Here is a 12,785-nt window from a genome sequence, read left to right on the forward strand (position 1 = left end):
TTATACAGATTCTAGGCAATCCCAATAAAAATACCATCAATTTACCTCATAGATCTTGAGAAATCACTCCTAAAATTCATCTGGAGTGAGAAGAGACCTAGAATAATAAAGACAGTTCTAAGCAGCAAAGGCAAGTCAAGGGGGCATCACAATCCCTGACTTGAAGTTATACTACAAAGCAACTGTAGTAAAATTAACATGGTACTGGAATCAAAACAGAACCAGAGATCAATGGAATAGATTAGAAGATACAATCACAACTACAAACACACTCAGCCACCTTATCTTTGATAATCTGGCCAAAAAGGTTCACTGGAAGAACAACAGTCTCTCTCTTTTTTTTATTTAAAGAGGAAAAAAAAAAAAGAAAGGAAATAAAATTAAAAAAAAAAAAAAAAAAAGCAGACAAATGGTGTTGGAAAAACTGGCTCTCCATATGTAGAAAACTAAATCTAGACCCATGCCTATCAACATGTACTAAAATAAATTTAGAATGGATCAAAGATCTGAATATTAAAACAGAAACACTGAATCTATTGGAAGACAAATTGGGTAAAAACTTTGAAGACATAGGGATAGGTAAAGAATTCCTGAACAGGACTCTAACGACACGGAACATACTTCCTAGAATCAATAACTGGGATCACCTCTTATTGAAAAGTTTCTTCATGTCAAAAGAAGTCTCCATCATAGTAAAAAGAAAATCCATAAACTAGGAAAATATCTTAGTGAACTGTCCCTCAGAAAAAGGACTTCTGTCTAAAACATATAAAGAATTAAAAAAATCAAACCCCCAAAATTCAAAGATCCAACCCAAAAATGGGCATCTGTGATGGATACGCAATTCTCAGATGAAGAAATACAAATGGCAAATAAATACATTAAAAAATGTTCATCATCATTACTCATTAGAGAAATGCAAATTAAAACCACACTGAGATTTCATCTCATTCCTGAAAGAATGGCCAGGATCAAGAAAACCACCAACAACAAATGCTGGAGAAGCTGTGGGGAAAAAGAAACTCTTTTGCACTGTTGGTGGGAGTCTAGACTGGTGCAACCATTGTAGAGGTCAGTCTGGAGATTTCTCAAAACCCTGGGATCGGAAATCACATTTGTTCCAGCTATTCTACTTCTAGGCTTATTCCCATAAAAACTGAAAGCATCATACGACCGTGATATATGTGCACCCATGTTTATGGCAACACAATTTGTAATAGCCAGATCTTGGAAACAAACTAAATGTCCATCAACTTAAGAATGGATAAAAAAGTTGTAGGTTTTTATATAATGGAGTACTACTCCATTGATCACATTGAGATATTTATAAAAAATGGATGCAGCTTGAGACCATACTCATAAGAGAAACAAATCAAACTCACATGTGTGAATACCGAATAGTTTCCCTAGTTTAAGAAATGATACAAATACATAAAAGTATATGGTAATTATGATTCCCCATTATATTGCTTTAAAGCCTTATAATGTTTTCACTCATTAATTGGAATGGTTTTATTCTGGGTTGTTTGACTTTATTGTCTGTGATGGTATGAACAGCTATTTTGAAGAAAACATGGCATCATAATGGTGCTGATTTAATATCATCTTGTTTTGGAGTCCGCCAAACTGTTGTATTTCTGTCTCCATTGGTTCTATCATGTTGTATCTTACTGGAATTTATCATATGTGATAATATAAACAAAATTTATATAGGCAAAGAGATAATATAGAAACCATTGTTAGTTTTGTGTTAGATGGTTCTAAATACTCTGTAAATCTTTTATCCTCTTGAATGGTTTCACAATGTCTTGATACGTTTGGTGCTATAGTATACAAAGTTATATTCAAATATTTCAAAGAAAGAGACACTATGGTAACTACTTTTAAGTCAGGTTGTCTTGTGGTGATACACTATGTTGCTTATGACCTGTGTTATTATGTTGTTATGTCCTCTTTTATCTCAGTCTCCCCGTTTTTTAAAAAATATTTATTATTTATTACTTTTTAATTAAGGGAAAATAAATTTAAAAATGAGCAGGATATATTATACTAAATTTTTTATTTCCTATTAACTTGATTTGAAGCCCTGTATTGCTCTCACCTGCTTGTTTTGACTGATTTTACTCTATTCTGTTTTGTTTGATAGTATCAAGTTTGAAGGTTTAGACAACTGCTTTGAAGGCAATAAGATTCACTATGATGCCCATTCTGGTTTGACTATTATCTTCTTTTGAATTCCTGTAATGTCTTCAATGTTTAGGTTTTATTGGTTTTGTTCTGTACTGTTTTGTTTAATTTTATTATACCTGATCATATAAAGGCAATTCTTTTTAAGGTAGCAAGAGGCATTATGGTAACCATTGTTGATAACCTTGTATTCTGTTTTTACATCATGTAGTATGTCCATCCTTTTTTTTCCTGATTCTGCTTTGTTTTGTCACATTTAATTTTATTCTCTTCCAAAAAAAAAATAAGAAGAACTGCGGGAGTAATAAAACCCAAAATGTGTAGTTGTTACTGTAAAAAGAGAGGAAAAGAAATTGCTCTAAATTATACAAACTGCAAGTGTGCTTAGGTATGTTAAGATAGATGACCATATTACTAAGTTTTTGTTGGATCATTGACACAATTGTTTGCAGTCTCACTGTTTGAATATCCACTTTGTATGCTTTAATTTTGTAATGTGAACAACTATTTCTAAGATGACAATATGTAATCTACTAACTAGTGATTTCTTACTATTTCTTGAAATTTGTGTTACTTGTACACTTTTAATGTTTTTTTTTTCTTTAAATAAAATTTTTAAAAAAATATGTGTCTTGTACATAATTGTCCTCCTTGTAACCCTTGACTACAATAATTCAGTAAAAAGAAGTTTAGCATAATAGGTAATATTTTTTTGTGTTTGTTTTAGTTTTGATAGCACTATAGAACTGACTAAACAAAAAATGGTTTTCCTTAGAGAAGAGCAATGAGAAATTCAGTGTTATTATAATTTTTCAAAAGAGTTAAATGCACATCTTAAAATGAAAAACAGAAATCTGTTGTTGCACTGCAGTAAGTAATTTCCATCTATTACTGTCATCTTCAGAGTTACACCCAGACATTAAATTTGTGACTGAGGCCATCTAACATTTCAAAAGTGAAATTGACATACTCAAATAAATTGACTTTGATAAATTTGTACTTTATCAACCCTGCTACATTTTTATTTCTTTGTTTTAAACAACAGGTCATTAATTTAGTCTGAACAAATTATTGAAAGGAAAACAAATATGCACAACAGATTAAAGCTTATTTGTTACTTTGAAGTACTTCAATATATCCCTAGGACTCATGAACTCTAGCAGAATAAGCACTTCATCAGCTGTGTTTCCTTACTAGAATGAGACCACTTAATTTGCAAGAGGCAATTAGAAATATTCTCTTAGGAACCATGTTGTGGTCACATATTAGAATTCTAGGATTACTCTAACATATTAGACAAGTCTTTTGTGGTACGGTCAACTAACAGACAATTCTGCAAAATGGCTTTCTCTGGATATCACTTTAATGAGTGTGAACATTTAGTATTAACCAACAGTGAGATACGTGAGTTGTTTGTTGTACCCTGCTTATTACAGTAGTGCAGACATCTTTTTTTTGCATGGACAATACTTCATTAACAAGAAATCAGTAATCATGCATTATGATTTGTGTCTAAATGTTCCCCCAAAGCCTCAGGCAATCATAGGTGGAGTTTTTTTCAGAGGTGGCAGAATACATTGTGTGATTGCTTCAGGGTGCAATGCTAGGATTAAGTGGTGAGTGATTTCTAAATCAGTCCACTGACTGGTTTAGTACTACCCTAATCCTGGTAGCCTGGATACAATGCAAGTGATGGAAAGAAGTTGTCTTGACCGTGCTTCTTGGCTATGCGCTCCTCATCATGAACTGTTTCTCTGCAATGCTTATCTGCTGTGCCTCCCTGCCTTGGAACTGGCCCATTATGGACTGAAACCTCTACTGAGCTAAATAAACCTGTCTTCCTAACTGCGGATGTTATATATTTTGTCCCAGCAATTAGAGAAAAGTAACTAAGATATCATGGTAGAAACTGCATCAAAAAAATAACAAGTTCTACAGAGATACTTTTTCCAAAAGACCTATTAACCTTTGCTAACACATCACTGTACTGTGCTATGTTTTATTTGTTTTGAACTGTGGTTAAGAAGTAATAGAATAAAAGGGATCAAAATATTACTGTATTCTGCTTAGACTATCTAACTTTAGAAGTGGTTCCTTAATGTGTGAGAAAGCCCCGATACTGAAAACTGACACTGTACACAGTTTTGTGATAAGGATTAACTTGGTCCCGTGTTTGTCTATGTAGATTTAAAAAATTTGGCTTCAAGATCAAATAGTACATTAAGACCAAATCTAAAATGAATGCATATTTTATTATCACTAACTTTTGAATGTTACAGATGTGAACTTTTAATATGTTAGTTTTGCAGAATGAATTTATTGTCAAATATATATTCATACTAAGAAAGGGAAAATATATCAGCTGAAATTAATACCTGAGAAAATAAAAAAAGAACCTGGATTACTGGTTAGAAAAATAGTTGATTTAAAAAAAAAAAGACGCATTTGTTTGGTAGCTCAAATACTCAAGAGCAAACATAATCAAATATGTCTTTAAAAGAATTTGGTAAAAATAGATGTATATTTGAAATTGTGCGATGCAAACCTGTATATTATACTTTCACTTCATTTTTGTCAGAAAGAAGTATTTAGCATTTAAATTAGCTAACTCTCAATGCTACAATAAATTAAAACATTTAAATCTTGAATAAAATAAATCTCACAGATGTATGCCAAGTTTTATTCTTACTTTCAAGTCAAGATTCGGGTGACAGATTTATATGGAAAGTAATATAATTAGTTTGTCATTGATATCATTTCAGCATAGTAAAGTATCTACAAAGTTTAACTTTTGACAAGACCTAATAAACACTGCATATTTAGTGTATGTCAAGTAATCTTTCAAGTGTTTTTAATGTATCATGTTATCAGACAACTTAAGAAAAAAGCAGAATGGTGTTTTAGTTTTCTTGAATAGGTTTGAAAGAATTTGCACAGTTTGCTTTTGTTTGTTCTGCAAATAGCTGAGAGAGGCAAGGTTTAAACCAAAGTACTGGAATTATGTTACTGTGTGCTAAGTACAAGGTTACATTGCTCATAAAGTCTTGTGACAGTTCCATTGAGAGAAGATATGGCAACAGAAGAGCATGTGAAAAGTTATCAATCTATTAATTTATTAGTAAAATATTTGGAATTACATAAAATAAACTACCAATAATATATTTTATGTGATTTTAGAATTTCTTATCTTAATTGCCTTTTTTTTCAAAGCTAGCATTTCAAATTTTATGAAGAATTTTTTGCTATGAAACATTGCTTAGGCTTCATATAAAGAACCATGCGTTTCCAAGAGGGACTACACCTATAGAAACCAGATAAGACTGCATTTTCACATGTTGGTTACCAAGTATGCAAGCTTCATGTGGGTGTGTATATTTTAAAACTATTATTTGAAAGATGCCATGTAAATCAATGCCTTGTTGACTGAGTCTGACATGCAGGCATGGTTTACAGCACCCGTTGCACCCCTCCTTCCTGTGCTGGATGTAAGAGTTGCTTATCATTATTGCCAAATGCAGTGGTTTCATTCAGTCAGGTCTGTAGCTTGGTAGTTCTCTATGTGTTTGTGTTTGAGAGAGTAAAGACTTGGAAATTTATGCACATGGAATATATGACCAAAAAGCAAGTAATTTTGTTCTCAAACTCAGATTCTAGCTCTTATATTTAGATTAGTATAATCTATTGTTCAGCTAATATTTGGCCAGAGGTTTTGCTATAATCCACTCTGCTAGGGAAAATTCTGCACTTTGTAGATGAATATTTAACATCATTAGGAAGGCTTACATATCTTCTTCATGTCTTGGGTGGGTCTTGTAGTATTCTCATATCCAAATATAGAAATGTAATGTATGGTCATCTTTTCCTCTGATTGTCTCTATCAACATTTTTAGGTTCTATACTGCTTTACTTTAATGTAATCTAGCCACTAAAACTCCTTTACTTTGTCTCGATTAATAACTGTGTCTTTCCCATATTGTTCTCATGGAAACAATTCTTAAAATTGTAAAGCCAAAAAAAAAAAAAAAGAGTGAATTTTCTCAGCTATATGAGGGAAGCTCTTTCTATTTGTGGCCTGTTTCCTCCACTGTGTATAATCTCTAGATTTTTTTCATAGAAGCTAGGGTTAGGAACAGCAGAGAATTTCATTCAGAGAAATGCCGTCCTAGAGAAATATCATTCATATGTTTGGGTAGGTGGCAGAACTGGGTCTTCTCAGTTTGATTGTGTTCCTGTGGAAACCCAGTTGGAACAGTCATTCCCTAGCATCTCATGATTCCCTCTGTGGTAAAATATCTGCTTTAACTCCAAGACTTGAGCGGAAGAAGAGAGCCTGGGTCTGATGCACATGGAATAGGACATTGTCAATATGGTGTTTGCGGGGTAGGAGCAAACTGTTGCCTCCTCCTGTTATTTTGAACTGAAGTCCTAGACTGGAAACTGGAAGGAAGGAGGCAACTTTTGCTTTCTTTATTATACAAGCTGTTCTCTGACCAGAGCACAGATTTCATAGCAAGAGTGAAGAATGAGGAAAAAAAGTGTCCCTAATCTTTGAATTCGCACAAAAAAATCACTAGTTTTAAGTTCTGAAGACGTCAGTTCTTGACCTCAGTGTGTCAAGACACATCATTTAATCTCTGCAATAGTTTTATCTTGTTATAGGAAAAAGAGAAAGCTAGATATGATTAATCTCAAATATGGTAGGTCTAACCATGAATTCTGAAACACTTGGTAAGAAGTAAATCTATAAAAACATATTATGAATTCATAACCCTAAGAAATAGATGTATTCCACACTCATTCTACTTTGTGTTTTTGTAACAGAACTTCATTTCACAGCCTGGGTAATTAACAAAGAACAAACATTTATTTCTCATGGTTCTGGAGTATGAGAAATCAAGATTAAGGCACAAATTCATTGAAGAGATAGGCTTTTTGCTGTATCTTCATATGTAGTACCCTGAAGGGAAAAGAAGGCAAACTTTGTACAAATCCTATTTGTATAAGGACTATAATCACCTTCCTGGGGAAGGAAACTTCAAGGCCTAATCATTTTCTGAAGAACCTACTTCTTAAAACTATCATGTTGGCAATGTTTGAATTTTAGAGTTGACACATTCAAATCATAGTGTTTTCATTTCACATTCATTCATGTATTTACCCAATCATTCGTTCATTTAGTAAATAAGATTTTTATTGAGCTTCCTTGATGGGGTTAGACAGGCTATAAACAGATTTCAGCGATCAATGTAAGAAATCACCTATAATTTCTGAATTATGATTTTACGTAATACAGGATTTACTTAAATTGAAACAATACTATTTGCATTAATCGATAAGGTTTTTAAAAATAAAGAATGCAAACAGAAGAAACCGGCATTATATAAGGCAAAATGTTAAAATTAAATATTGAAACCCATTAATATTTCAATCTAAGTTTAAAAAACTATGTGGCACATTAGATATTATTAACTTAAACTGTTGAATTAGATTAAGTTGTAATATATGCATATATATATATATATATAAATATGCAATTCACTAACAGTAAGAAGTACTTGGGAATTAAGAAATTCATTGTTATGTATCACTGTATGATAAAATTTCAATTATATTAAAAGTTAAAGTGTTTGACCCTTAGTTGACTTTTCTAATAATTTTTTATCAGACTGAATTCCTATGTCGCACTCAGTAGTTATTGCTTTAATTCCTATACACAGCTTCTGATACATTATATTTCTACTGTCCTTCTTTGTATTTTATTGCCCAGTACCAAATCCAATTTGACTAAAGGGGTAAATTCACATACCTGTTAGTGCTTTAAAAGCGTAAAGTCATTAAGATTACCTTGCACTTAAAAATATGTTTTAAATGCCTTCTTAACAGAGAAAAGATTAACAAGTTTATGTTTAAATAATCTATAAAGTGAAATATATGGATGTCTTAGATTCAGTAAATACATGTTATAGATTCTATATAAAGTATTAAAATATTGTTTACCACAGACATTCAAAAAGGGGAGTAGTTTTATAGATACATCAGATTAATGTACACAAAGGGATACTTTAATTAAATAAATAGAAACATTAACAACTTTGAATGATAATTTTATTCAGTAATACCCTAAGTCATTTAATCACTCACTTCAAACTGATACTGAGAATTCATTTGTACCAGAAAATTTCCTTAGCTGCTGAATAGAATAGAAAACACTTAGAATAGAAAACTACATTACCACTAATGCATAGTTATAAAGTAAGGAAAAATGTATTCATACAACCTTACAAATGCAACATTTGAAATTTATTGTGCTGAAGATAAAATGGAAAGTTCCAAAAGTGCAAAAATTGAACTATTTATTTCTTAATTTATTTTTATTTTAAAGAGGAAAACAATAAAATGATACAGAATTTCAATACATATTAATGATGTTCAATATAGCACTTACGGTTATCGTCATAGTAGTTACTCAGATTGCATGATATAGGTATATATGATCAAACAATATAAGGGCACTTTTATTCAATGAAGGAAAAGAAATCAGCAGCATTACTGTTTAGCTATCATTTTGTGTTTGTATATATGTATATATGTGTTTTCCCTTCCTTTTTTTTTCTTTCGCTCATCCCTGTTCTTTACTTTGAGTGATTTTTCCCTTCACAATATCTACTGTAATTTTTAGACCTTGTTTACTCTTTGAGTTTATTACACTAAGGTGACAATAAAATTTTTATACATGTGAAATTTATTTTGCTTATGAGTATGGCCTCTGGTTGCATCCATTTATCTATAAAAGCTGAAAGTTTATCCTTCTTTAGAGTAGAGTGCTACTCCATTGTATAAAAATACCACATATATATATTTTTTAATCTGTTCCTCAGTAGATGGGCATTTGAATTGTTTTCAAGATTTAGCTGTTACAATAATGCTGTTATAAACATGGGTGCATATAAATCTCTGTGATATGATTTTTTAATTCTCTTGGGGAAATACTCAGTGGGAGAATAATTGAGTCCAATAGGACCTCTAATCTTAGTTATTTGAGGTATCTCCACACTGATTTCCACAGTAGTTGCACCAATCTACACTCCTACCGGCAGTGAAAGAAGGTTCCTTTTTTTCCTATTGTTCCACAAGCAATTATTATTGGTTGATTTCTTAATGACAACCATTCTTTCAGTGATGAGATGGAATATCAGTATTATTTTAATTTGAATTTCTCAAATGCCCAATTATATTGAACATATTTTCTTTTTTCTCTTTTTTATATATTTATTTCTTCATCTGAGAATTGTGTATTTATCCCAGATACCCATTTTTGGATTGGGTATTTGAATCTGGGAAGCTTGACTTAAATGTATATATATATATATGTTCTGGAAAGGTCTTTGAGAGACAGTTGGAGAATATTTTTTTCTACTCTGTACATTTTCTTTTCACTCTTTCAATAATTTCTTTTGGTGTACAAATATTTAATAAGATGCTATCTCATTTGTTGTTTTTGGAATTACTTCCCAAGTAGCTTGAGGGTTTTTTTGCATGAATTGTCTGCCAACTCCCGTATTCCACATTTCTACTTACTCTCTCTTCCAGTAGATTTACTGTTTTTTTTTTTTTTTTAATATTTAGAACTTTGATCCATTTAGGTTTTTTCAGTGCATGATGAGAGGCATGGGTCTAGTTTTAGTTTTCAGCTTGTGGGAAGCCAGTTTTTCCAGCAACATTAATGACACTACCTTCCAGTAAACTTCCTTTGCCCCTTTATCAAAGATAAGCTAAGTGTGTTTGTAGTTGTTTTTTAATCTTCTAATCTGTTCTATTGATCCTTGGGTCTGTTTATTACCTTTATGATCTTATCACAGTAGCTCAGTAGCACAATATCAAGTCAGGGATTGTGATGCTTCCTGCCTTACATTTGTTGCCTAAGGATGCCTTTGCAATTCGAGGTCTCTTCTGTTTCCAAGTGAGGTTTAGAAATCTATTCCTTAGCTCTATGCATTATGCTAATTGTGTTTTGAGTGGGATTGCTTTAAATTTGTGTAACAGTTTTGTGAATGTGGCCATTTAAACAATGTTGATCCTTCCTATCCATAACCAAAAGATGTTTTTCCATTTTCTGATATCCTTTTTGATCTCCTTTTTCAGAGTACTGTATTTATCAATATATAGGTCTTTTACTTCCTCTGTTAAATTGATTTCTATGTGCTTCACTTATTTTTGGATGCTATCATGAAGAGTGTTGTTTCCATAATTTCTCACTCAGAGATATTGTCTGTGTACAGGAATGTTCTTGCTTTTTGTGTATTGCTTTTGTAGTCAGCTATGCAACTGAATTATGTTATTAATTCTAAAAGTCCTTGGTGGAGCTTTTGGGGTCCTCTATGTAGAGTGTCATGTCATCCCTGAATAATGATAGTTTAAATACTTCTTCTTTCCTGATCCTTATTTCTCTCTCTTGTCTGCTCTTGCTGTTTCCAGCACTATATTGGATGTAACTGGAGATATTGAATGTTCTTGTCTTTTTCCTGAATTTAGATTGAAAGTTTTCAGTTTTTATTCCATTAAATATGATGTTTGTTGTTGATTTACCCTAAATGACTTTAATTATATTGAGGGACAGATCAACTATCCCAATTTTCTGTAGTGTTTTTATCATGAATGAGTGTTGGACTTTTTAAAAGCTTTTTTTTGCATATCTTGAGATGATCATGTAATTTTTGTGTTTGGCACTGTTGATTTGGGTGTATTACATTTACTGATTTGTGTATGGTTTATCATCTCTGCATCACTAGGGTGAATTCCATTTTGCCATAGTTTATAATCTTCTTGATGATTTGTTGCATTCTGTTTGTTAGCATTTTATTAAGAATTTTTGTATCTACATTCATCATGATAAATGCCTTTAGTACTTTTTTTGTTTGGGTCTTTCTCTGGTATCAGAGTAATACATGTATCTAGGATAAAGTTTAAAAGTATTACTTTACATCCAATTTAATTGAAGAGTTTGAGGAGTATTGACATCAGCTCTTCTCTAAGTTTCTTGTAGAATTCAGCTGTGAATTAATCAAGACCTGGGCTTCTCTAGTTGGCATATTTTTAATTATATTTTCAATTTCATTAACATATTTGATTACTCAAATTTTTAATATATCCTTGATTGTGTTTTAGCAATTGATACATTTATAGGAATCTGTCTATTCCTTTTGTGTTTTCAATCCTATGCAAGTAAAGATTTTCAAAGTAGGTATATTCTGAAATTCCAAAGGATCTATAGTGATTCACTCTTTTCTCTCTTCATTGCATGAATTTGAGTTATTTCCTTTTTTGATAAAGTTGGCTAGGTATATATCAATTTTATATATTCTTTGAGAGAACCTACTTTTCAGTTCTTTAATTGTCTTGTTTTCTTTGTGTCAATCACATTAATTTCTGTTCTGATTTTTTTACTTTCTCCCTTGTATGAGCTTTAGGCTTGCCTTACTCCTCTTTTCTAGAAGCTCGAGGTACAGCATTAGGTTGTTTACTTGAGCTCATTCTGTTTTCCTGATGTGAAATTTCACTGCAATAAATTTCCCTGTTACGACTACTTTCATTGCGTCTCACATGTTCTGCTATGTTGTATTTGTATCTTTGTTTCTCTTTAGATACTGTTTAATTTATTCAATTTCTTCTGTGTCCCACTGTTGGTTCAGGAGCATGTTATCTAATTTTCATGCATTTATTGAAATTTTTGTTTTATTTTGGTATTAATTTCCAATTTCATTACACCATGATTAGCTAACATGCATGTGGCCTGGCATTATGGGACACAGCTGTACTCCCAGCAGTCTGGAGGCTAAGGCACTAGGATTGCTATATGTTCAAGACCAGCCTGGGCTGCAAAGTAAGTTCAGAGCCAGTTTGAACTGCATAGTGAGACCTTGTCTGAAAAATAAAAAAAAGAAATGCATGTGGTAATTTCAATTCCTTAGCAGTTACTTATGGGCTTATGGGCTAATGGATGGTCTCTTTTAGAGAACATCTTGTTTACTGTTGGAAAGAAAGTATATTCTGATGTCATTGCAAGAACACTCTGTAAATGTCTACTAAGACCTTTTGTTCACAGATTTCATTCAGTTCTGTTAATTCTTTTCTCTGAATTTTGTTTAATTGATCTATCTCTTTGCCACAGTGGGGTATGAAGATTCCTCATTAAATTTCTATGATTGGGTAGTTGAATTTTTTTATGTTTTTAAACATTTTTCTTACATAGTTCAGTGCTCCCATATTTGGTACATATATATGTAAGACTGTTATTTGTTTGTCTTGAATTTTTTTTTCATAAAAAGTATGAAGTGACAGTCTTTGTCTCTTTTGATCATTCTTGATTTGAAGTTCACATTACCTGCAAGCAGAATCGCTGCCTTTGCTTTTCCTGGGTTCCTATTTCATGGGATACTGTTTTCCAGCCTTTTCAGTTAACTATTGGCCATATTGCTATTGTTTCTTCAGACTTTTTGCACCACTTGTCTTACTTGCCCACCTTGCACACCTTACTTGGAATACTATTGGGTTGTTAGAGTTCTTTCTGTTCTTTGGGCCTTCCTGAGAAATTCACCTCA

This window comes from Cavia porcellus, unplaced genomic scaffold (assembly GCF_034190915.1).
Source record: "Cavia porcellus strain 051 isolate PalLab524CR breed Dunkin Hartley unplaced genomic scaffold, mCavPor4.1 scaffold_14, whole genome shotgun sequence".
NCBI classification, from domain to species: Eukaryota; Metazoa; Chordata; class Mammalia; order Rodentia; family Caviidae; genus Cavia; species Cavia porcellus.